Genomic DNA, 9,665 nt, shown 5'->3' with positions numbered 1-9,665 from the left:
AGTACAGACTTAGTTTTTGGTTCTTCAGTGGCGAGTGCTGAACTAAGCTTTTCAGAATTGGACATCTCTGAAAGCAGAAATTGTGCTTTCAAAGGTTAAAAGCAGGAAGCTTTTATCTGCTGTTGGAACCCATGGCCTTACAAAGGGATGGTTTTGAGCAAATATAGTTGAGATTTGAGCTGTGCAGGCACTAGTTCTGCAAGCCACATGAGAGCTTATTAGGAAACATGACTTTTATGCATTTGGTTATATAAAGCAACCAGGCAAAGTTTTGAGCTACTGTTACAGATATAAACTAATAGCTGGAGACTAATTCTTCCCACATCCTTTGTGTGTGTGTTTGGTCTATTTGTGGTGGAATATCATTTTTCTACTAAAGGAGAAGAAGAAAAGATACCAAATGCTTCTCAAATACTTGCAACAGAATACTTTCAAATCAATGTCATTTATTAGAAAGAATTAAGAAATGAGGAAATTATAACCTATGTTTCCTGTCTTATACAAAATTATATTTTGGAAAACTTGAATGAAATTAATACTTATACATTATATGACAGCAAATATTTAGGCAGAAATAATACACATAGAATTGTAATAACCTTCGGTTGTTTTTAACACTTCAATTTTTGGGCATCTTCAAACAGCAGATTTCTTTTTCTGGGCTTCTAGATTGCTGCAAAAGGGCAGAATGCTGCCTGAGCCACAGCAGCAGGAATTAGTGCTAACACTGTGTACATTGCTACTCAAAACAGAGGAAGGGGTCGATGTCATTGACAATTTGCCATCAGTTTGACTTTGTATTAAGATCTAGGGGTGGCACTGAATTATTTTTTTGACAAGCAGTAATTCATAATATTCTGCCCAAGACACAATGATCTTCCTGCCTAATGCTGTTAGCAGATTTATATTGTCTGGCATTAGGATGTTGATGTACCTTTTTTTTCAATATACCTATGTTTTTTCAATATTTGATAGCCAATGTACACCTTCTTAATGGCAATTTATATTTTCTATGACTTTTGCTAAGAGACATTTTGAATCTTTTAGGATTCCCTCTTTATTAATTTATTTCCAGTAATCATTACTGAGACATCATCACTTTTTTTTTTAATTGAACAAAAACCTACAAACAATTATATATTGTTTCAAACAGAAAACAAGACCAGTCATTCTTAGCGTGGCATCAGTTTAAGAAGTTTCATCTAATTTCCTTCATTCATCTGTACTGTCACTCCAAAGCAGATCCTAAGTGGGATGTACGTGCCGCTCATCACACAGTGTGGTGCAGTTGCAGTATCTAGGTCTCTGAAACATGTGACTCCAGTGAGCACTGTACGGGTCAGTTGGTGTTTAATTTCTGTTTCACTAATAATCATAAAGTACGCCATAGGCGCTTTTAACAAACAGCAATAAAACAGGGCCTTTTGAAGATCACCTCTCAAATCTGAATGAAAATGTCTGATAAATGAATTTAGCTATCTCAAATCTTGGCTTGGGTTTCCTGTGTTTTCCTAGTGACATTCCTCCATGCTTCCAATAACATGACAATTTCTATAGAGTGTGTTTGTGTGTGCAGGCAGACAGCTCCCTGATGACACTTCTCTTTTGTCCCTCCAGTACAAAGAGGGATATATTACTCTGCCGAATACAAAGGACTAATTCTACTAAATCAGCTTGTGTGCTCATTAGTGGACATAGCAGTTTGCAAAATTTAATCAACAAAGATTCATAATCACCTTTACTAAATATTAGTAATTGTTAGTTTTCTTTATTATAATCCATTTTACATCTGTCTAACTGCTACAAATGCATGCGTTTGTAGAATACATGGTTTTCATTATTATTACTTTAATATGAAGGACACTGTGATGGTAGATCTTTTTAATAACTTCAAAATAATTTTCTTTCATGTGGATTCATAAAGTTTGTTATCACAATTCTGTGACATTCTTTTAATGAGCAAAATACGTGCTTTCAGGGACATGAACACATACACATTTTTTGTACACTATACTAACTTAAGAATATCAATAGCTAATATTAATAACTGAATTATTACAAAACTGTGAAGAGAAAGCAGAAATGGTAATAAAATAATTACAATATTCCTAGTCCAGCAGTGAAGTGGTGAACTATTTAGGATTCATGGTACACTGATTCCAGTTACTGCCTGGTATATAAACTAAATTGTGTATAAGTGCTCTTCTATCAAAAGTGAGATAAAAGCTACTAGATATGTTTCTATACAACATACCAGTGATCCCAACTCTGTAAAAAACAAAGTACTTCAGATATTTTGAATATTTGAAAAAAATCCAGATTACAAGTGTTTAAAAATTGTGCCTGAGACATTGTACATGGGATAGGCAAGGCAGAGTATCACTTTGGGATGGAGAAAAGTTCAAAACATAAAAGTATTTGCAGTATATATTAAAAAGATTTTTATGTTTGTGATTGCAAAGTCCTCAGGGAGATTTACCACAATCTGCTGTTCATATGCCACTTTGGAAACAACTTGGTTGCTTGAATCAGATGTGGACCTTCTGAACAAGTTTTAGAATGGAAGCCCAAACACTTTGCAGGTTACGAGCTCCTCACCAAGATGTTTACCAGATTTTCCTGTCTACAACATGGTGTTGCAGCTCATGGTCTCCTGTGAGTATATGGCTTTGCAAAGTTATGCCTATACATAAGTAGAGTATATATTTACTATTTGTTTATTTTCATTACTAATGGAGTTTAAACACTTTTGAAACTGATGATGACTGATGATAAAATTCTTGACTCACTTTTGAATATATGATTTTTTTAATATATTCTGTTATCTGTCAGTCTTTTTTGTCATTTAATCCTCCGTGTTAATACATATTTCCTGAAATGTTTTTCAGTAAGGTAGTTGTATGTTGTTGCTTGCCTGTTCATGCAGTTCCAAGTAAAAAGAAATCTCTTTCATTAGAGTAAGGCCCCTAATGTAGACAGTAGGTTTAGCAATTGTACCTGAAGGCTCAATGTTACAATTTATGGCTCAAAGTAGAGGTTACAGATGTGCAGAACCACTGAAGCTTGCACCTGGACATTGTCAGTTCCCAAATGCACATGAAAATAAAAATCCATGTCCAAACTATTTTGATAAAAATAATTTAATCAAAATTCTTTCACCTCCTACATACTGTTTACATTACCTGAGATAAATGTCCTTCGTTCACAGAGTAGGCCTTAGGGCATACCAATGTTACTGAAACAAAATAATTTGGCATAATTCCAGCTCTAGTTTCTTGCTACTGGGTATTTCTCAGACTGCTCTGAACATAGTAGACTATATTTTTCCATTATGGAAACATTATTGCAACTCCCAAATTTTCTTCAGAAAACACTTTAAGTTTATATAAGAGTTTAAGAACTTCTCAGCAGCCTTTCCTTGATAAGAAATGTTATTTAGCTGTAGAAATAGATTTTTACAATGAGGGTTATTCAGTGTGATCGTAATTTTTTAAAAATATATTTATTTACATTTTATTAGTACTTTTATTAATAATAATAATAATATATTAAAATCATAATTCTTAATAAAATATTATGTGTTCATGCATACTCAGCACTTTACTCAGTGTCTTTTTCACAGTGAAATAAATCAATCAAAAACATATTAAAAGGGAAATAAAATAAGGCCACAGCTGAAAATATTTTCAAACCTGAGCTATAATGTCTGAGCACTTTTATCTTTCAAATTTGTGTAACTGGAATAACTGACAGAACTGACGGAACATGAGCAAGCAGTCGAAGAGTCTTTTTTAAACCTAAACTCATTTAAATTTCTCCTGCTCAGATCCAAACTGACTACGGAATTCCAAAGTACTAGTGGGGCTTGGACCTGTGTTTTTATTTGATATTAATAACTCTCAATTCTTTTCCTCTGCTTCTCTCCTCTTTCTAGACTAGAAGCTTGATAATATTCATGGTACGAAGCCAGCACCAAGTTTTGCTGCTGTGGGAAGGGCAGCATGATGATCCTGGGTAGTACACTCAAACCAAACTCCCTCAGTGAATCTAAAGCATAAAATATGTGGAGAAGGAAGAAAAAGACCGAGAATTTGTCTGAACCTCCCCTCCTACACAAGTCCAACCAGGTGCCAGTGGTTAGTGTGAAATCATGGAGTGTGCAGCACCACTTCCCGATTTTAGCTATTGGAAATGCTGTGCATTTAAATTTAATGCATTCCAAGGCTTGCTAACATATCTACTGCAAAACAAATTTTATTCTATAAATGTACATCTTTCAGTTCTGCCTTCACACTCTCAGGCAAAGAAATACACTCAAGGGATCCAGTAAAATGGGAAGATATATGAATGTAAGTTTATCCTATGGTTTTATATTTCACTGCATTAAAAAAGAAAGGGTTTCTTCCATGACTTCAAGATATTGAAGTTTTAGTATGTTGTACAAATATTTTAATGTGGAATTTCCACTAATTGTAACGTACTTGCTAACACAGCAAATTAAACATGTATTCATTCCTGTGGTTGTATGGGGCTTTGAGAAACCTGACCTAGTGGAAGGTGTCCCTGCTCATGGTGTGTGGGGGTAGAAGTAAATGATCTTTAAGGTCCCTTCTAACCCAAACCATTTTCTGATTCTGTTTCTTAAGGAGGAAGATACTGCATAGGGGTGCACATGCACAAATCCTCGTGGATGATGCACCACTTCTACCATCATTGCTGCTACCACACATGGCTGGCTGGAAAGGCAGCCAGCCTGTGCCTGTGCTTGTAAGAAGCCAGACCAAGAGGACTGGGAGGATCTCAAAGGGGAAAGCTGCTCCTGCCTGGAAAGGATTGCAGGCAGGGGAAGACACAGGCTCCCATGGGCATGGTTCATGGCTGCTCTGCATCTTTGCTCATGTTCAAACTTAGGTAGAGTGCTTTTGTTTTGACTGAATATGACTTTGCATCCTCCCTACACTCCACTGAAGTACAAATGACTTACATAAAGTATAATATCACTCTGCTGTAGAAAATTTATTTCTACATGAAGTTTGCAATGAATAGACTACTCCATAAGTTATGGCAGTCAAAACGTGTAGAAACATCAATAAATAACAGTATTTAATAATATTTTAAAAATCATAGTCATGCTGCCAAATAGCTTGTTTTCCAATAATTTTTGGTTCAAAAGAAGTAATTCATCTGAACCAAATTTTTGATTCAGAGCTCTGTCTTTAATCAGCAACACACAGTCTCACTAATAGTGAGAACTACTGTTACAATGAAGTTAAAGTGAAGTCATAAAAATCTTGGAGAAAAGTTCTTGAGCATCAGTCGTGATGGCAGTAGGTGGGATGAGCTAAGTTGCAGAATATGGTTGGTGCTAAGAAATTCTGTCCATGTTGGACAAAAACTTCAGTGGTGGCATTACTGGCAATTTTTTTGTTGTTGTTTTCTTTATTTTTGTTCCTTTTTTTTTTTTTGTGTTGGTCTTGTGATTTTTATACCATTCATTTTCTTCGTCACTGGAAAAAGACGTCATTCTGGTGGTTCACTTTTAGTACTATGTTTGTGCCACACTAACATACATTCTGTTTTTTATATCTTAGTTGTAAGTTCATGGATAAGTACAAGAAGAAACTGCTGCAAAAGATTTTATGAGGTACTCAGATACTTGGGCTCTGCATTTCCTGCTGAAATAGGAACTGTTCAGACCAGTCACAATAACCCTGTTGTGCTGTGAAATTCTCTCACACTGTATTTGTATTTTGAATCAATAGCTGCCCTGTAGCCAAGGTTACTGTGAAGCATCACCAAAGCCCGTGGAAAAGCAGAAACTCAGGACTGAAGTTTGTTAGAAACTGCTTAGACTTATGCTACATCACTTATCATCAACAACACGATGTGCATGTGTGTGTCTACAAAAGAAAATAGGGATGAAAATGTGATGTGTAAGATTCAGGCATGGATAGGAAAGGGTAGTGCTAATCATATTGCTAGTTCTGATTTGTTTTTTCTTTCAGAATTTTTTTCTTACTCATATTTGTTTCCCGCCATTCCCTTAATCTTCTGCTCTTGGTCCCTTCTTCCGTGCAGACTCCCAAGGCTACCTGAGGCTTTGTTGCTGTCAGTGTGCCATTGTTGAATTTCTGATGCTTTCTTTAGCAACTGGAACAAGTCAGTGTTCAGATTAATGGCTACTTCTTGGTACCACCATGTTGCACAACCCTTTTCATTGCCAGAGTTCCAGACTGGACCCTGTTTAAACAGTCCTATTACTTTTTTATTCTTGGGATCATGAGACGAGACAATGGTAGTATTGCTGTTCAAAAAAATTACCTACTCTAAATACTTGAAAACTTTGCATATCTGTTTCTACCTTCTCAGGAGGTAGGGCTGGAGCTTTTTGTGTGACCACTGAAATATATTTTCAACAGATTTCATTTTATATTGAACATGGACTCAATAAATGTTACATTGCTTTCCAGGCTGGGATGTTCAAAATAATTCTTGGTAACTTTTCAATGTGACATTTCAATTCAGTACTTATACCTTCTGGAAAGCAGAAGCAGATTTCTCTGGAGGTAGGGTGTTAGAGGAGTTTGGAAGACAGATTTTTTCCTTCTCGTGGAACATGTGGTACAAAATCATTCAGAAGCTTTTTAGAAACACAGTGAAGATAATTATTCTCCTTTTTCATCAGAATTTTTGGAAAAACATCTTCTTCATTATGAGATCACTTCTATGGTTGTTTCATACTAATTTTTCCCAATCATTGATGTTCTCTTTCAATTGCAACTTTTTTTAACTGATTCTTGGAGGAGGAAGATGAATGAATGATGCAAAAAGATCAGCTTAGTTGTGTACCCTGATAGTGTATGAGGCAGAAAGAAGGAATATCAAAAATCTTGGTATCTTTGAGTTTGACTGAATGAAGACTGTCACTCAAACTCTTCTAAAGAATTGCTTTGATGCCAGGCGTAGGTAGTAGAAATGACCAGTCTTTGATCGGATAAGTTTCTGACTTTGGAATTCAGTTTTCAGCTGTAGCAATTTTATTATGGCTGTTGAAAGATGCCAAAGAATGACACTAGGGACTTTAATCTGATTTTCAGTTTTCAAATTTGTTAGCTGTTGAAAAAGAGTGGGATTCTGTATCACATGGGGAACACAGTAGTGGGGGTGAGGGGGGAAGATATTTTCATTTTTTTTTTTTTTCATTTTACTGAGGAAGATAGACACATGCATGAGAAGTATATATCTTTATCTAAAATCAAGTAAACATACCTGGTTACATCCCTAATCCTTCCAAAAGGCTGTAGGATTCAAGCAACTTGTAAAGCCTTTGAGGTATTAGAAGACCTGACAAAAGGCTGGTATGTTTTTGACTGTGGGAATGGAATTACAGTGGCACTGGTTGCTTAAGTTCTGTAAATTTCATTTCTAGAAATGTTTATTTATAATTGTCCTGAGTTTTCAAAACGGCCAAGGCCACGAACTTGTGTTGTATGCATCCTTTTTGGTATACAACATTAGAAGGTACATATTCAAGTAGACCAGATATTTTTGTCCTACGAATAAAGGAAGTATGTAGCCTTTAAAATATTAAATTTGATCTTAACAAGATAGGCCTGAAAACTGGCAGAAAGGTAGTCATTAAGTATACTGTTCTCCAAGGTCTAACAATATATTTTTAGTTCCTGTCTGCTGTGACACAATTGTTCCCAGTCCTAGACCTGTATGATTCCAGAACAACCCACAGAGGCATTGTAGAAAGTTGACTATTCTCTCCCTCACGAGTGAGGAGTGACACTTGTACACAAAAGATTTTTTTAAAAAGTCTCATTCTCCTTCATATTTCATGAGACTTCCTTGTAAATTTCTCCCAGTCAGCATCTTCAGTGATCTTATTCTCAAATCCAAACTGAGAAATGGGTTGGTAATAATACCATAAAGTATTTCAAAAAATGTCTTTGTTTTTTCATATAACTCTGACTCGTTGTTTTATTTGTAGTCCATTTATTTATTTTGACAAAACAATCACATTTTGTGGTGTCCACCAATAGAGTAATGAAAAATTTCCTATACCTGACAACATGCTAGGAACTTTTATGTAAGGAAGTGTGAAGATAAGATAAGATAAGATTTGGCTTATCAGGTCTTAGGAGAAAGTTCTTCAAGCATCCAGAGCTGCAAAGTGTTTTACAGCTGTAACAAACACCTTGCAGGATAAGAGAAAAAAAAATGTCTTGACACTTCACTGATGTTTGTAGTTCATGTTGTGAATTCAGTAACTTCTAAATCTTTTCTCAGGTAAAAAAGTGGGGAGTTTTTTGCCACAAAGCAAACAAAAATCATCTGTCAGTTGAGATCATTCTTGGTTTAGTTTCTTGAGCCATGAGAAAAGGTCTCCAACTTTTTTTCACATTAAACTGCATATATAGGAATATTAATGGCTTTTTTCCTTTACTTCCTATTCTAAACTTTAATCACATTAAATATACTTTTCTGGCTAGGCTGCTGAGAGAAATGTTGAGTACATAAAAACATATAAGAAAAAATCATAACTGATTTGATATAGCAATCATCTAAACTTCAAAACTTTTCTCTCATGGGACTTACCTATTGTATGTGCTGTTCTATTTGGTTGGAAGTGTGATTGCAAGTTAAACTAGACAAAATGATTTAAAATATTTTTGTATCCTCAGTTGGAAGCTTCAACCCCTTCAGTGTGCAAATACTGAGGCTCAACTAAAAGATGGTAAACGACTGAGCATCTGCTTCCGAAATGAGGTAGATCAGGTTCACTTCAAACAGTGTGGGAAAAAGACACAGTGGTGTCTCAAGTCCGTCTACCATGACAAAAACTATCTGGCAAATCATATGCAATATAATTAGCTTTGTCTTCTACAGTTTGATTGAATTCAGGGATGCAGAAAGACAACAGATGTAATTTACATCATTATTTTAGTTTCTGCATTTGGTCCACTTTCAAGAAAGTATGCAGTGTGTTAAGTATGTAAAATATCATACGGTGGGGTAAAATGAAAAAGTGATGTATTTTTTTGGAACCACACACCAAGCATATTCAAGACTTTAAAGTTTTATTATGTGGGCCGTTCCGTGCTCCTTCCAACTAAGTATACATATGCTCCTATAAGAAAAGTAATCCATTATTTTCGAATGTCACAAAATTTTGGAGCAAGATCTAAGCAGTAGCTGATTATTCTCTGCATATGAGTAAAAAAAAAAATAAATTATTAATTTGTTCCATATAGTCAGTCCTCTCCAGACGCTATAGTGCCATGATAAATGCATTCTTGTTAACAAATAATTGTAAACTGTATCTCTTTGAGACTTAATCTGTTTAAAGCCACTAAAATTAAACTTTGGTAAAACATAAGTACACAAATCTTGTGGATTTGTCTGTTTCAACACTTTCATGTCTAATTTGGAGCCTTAAGGTTCCTTCTTTAGGTTTTGCAGTGAGATACCCAGCAATATTGCCTCTGTTTCTAGTTTTGCATCTCCTTCTTCTCATTATTATCCTTAGGAACCGGAAAGACCTCCAGCTTTCCAGGAGCTGGGAAAGACCATTGCAACCACGATGGTTTAGTGCGCTGCCACCCAGCCTTCACAGAATCGTCAGGCAATACATCTTCTATTTTAGGAAATATCAATTC

This window comes from Corapipo altera, unplaced genomic scaffold (genome assembly GCF_003945725.1).
Source record: "Corapipo altera isolate COAL_440 unplaced genomic scaffold, ASM394572v1 52, whole genome shotgun sequence".
NCBI lineage: Eukaryota > Metazoa > Chordata > Aves > Passeriformes > Pipridae > Corapipo > Corapipo altera.
The sequence above is the reverse complement of the archived record's forward strand: the minus strand, read 5'-3'. Positions refer to the sequence as shown.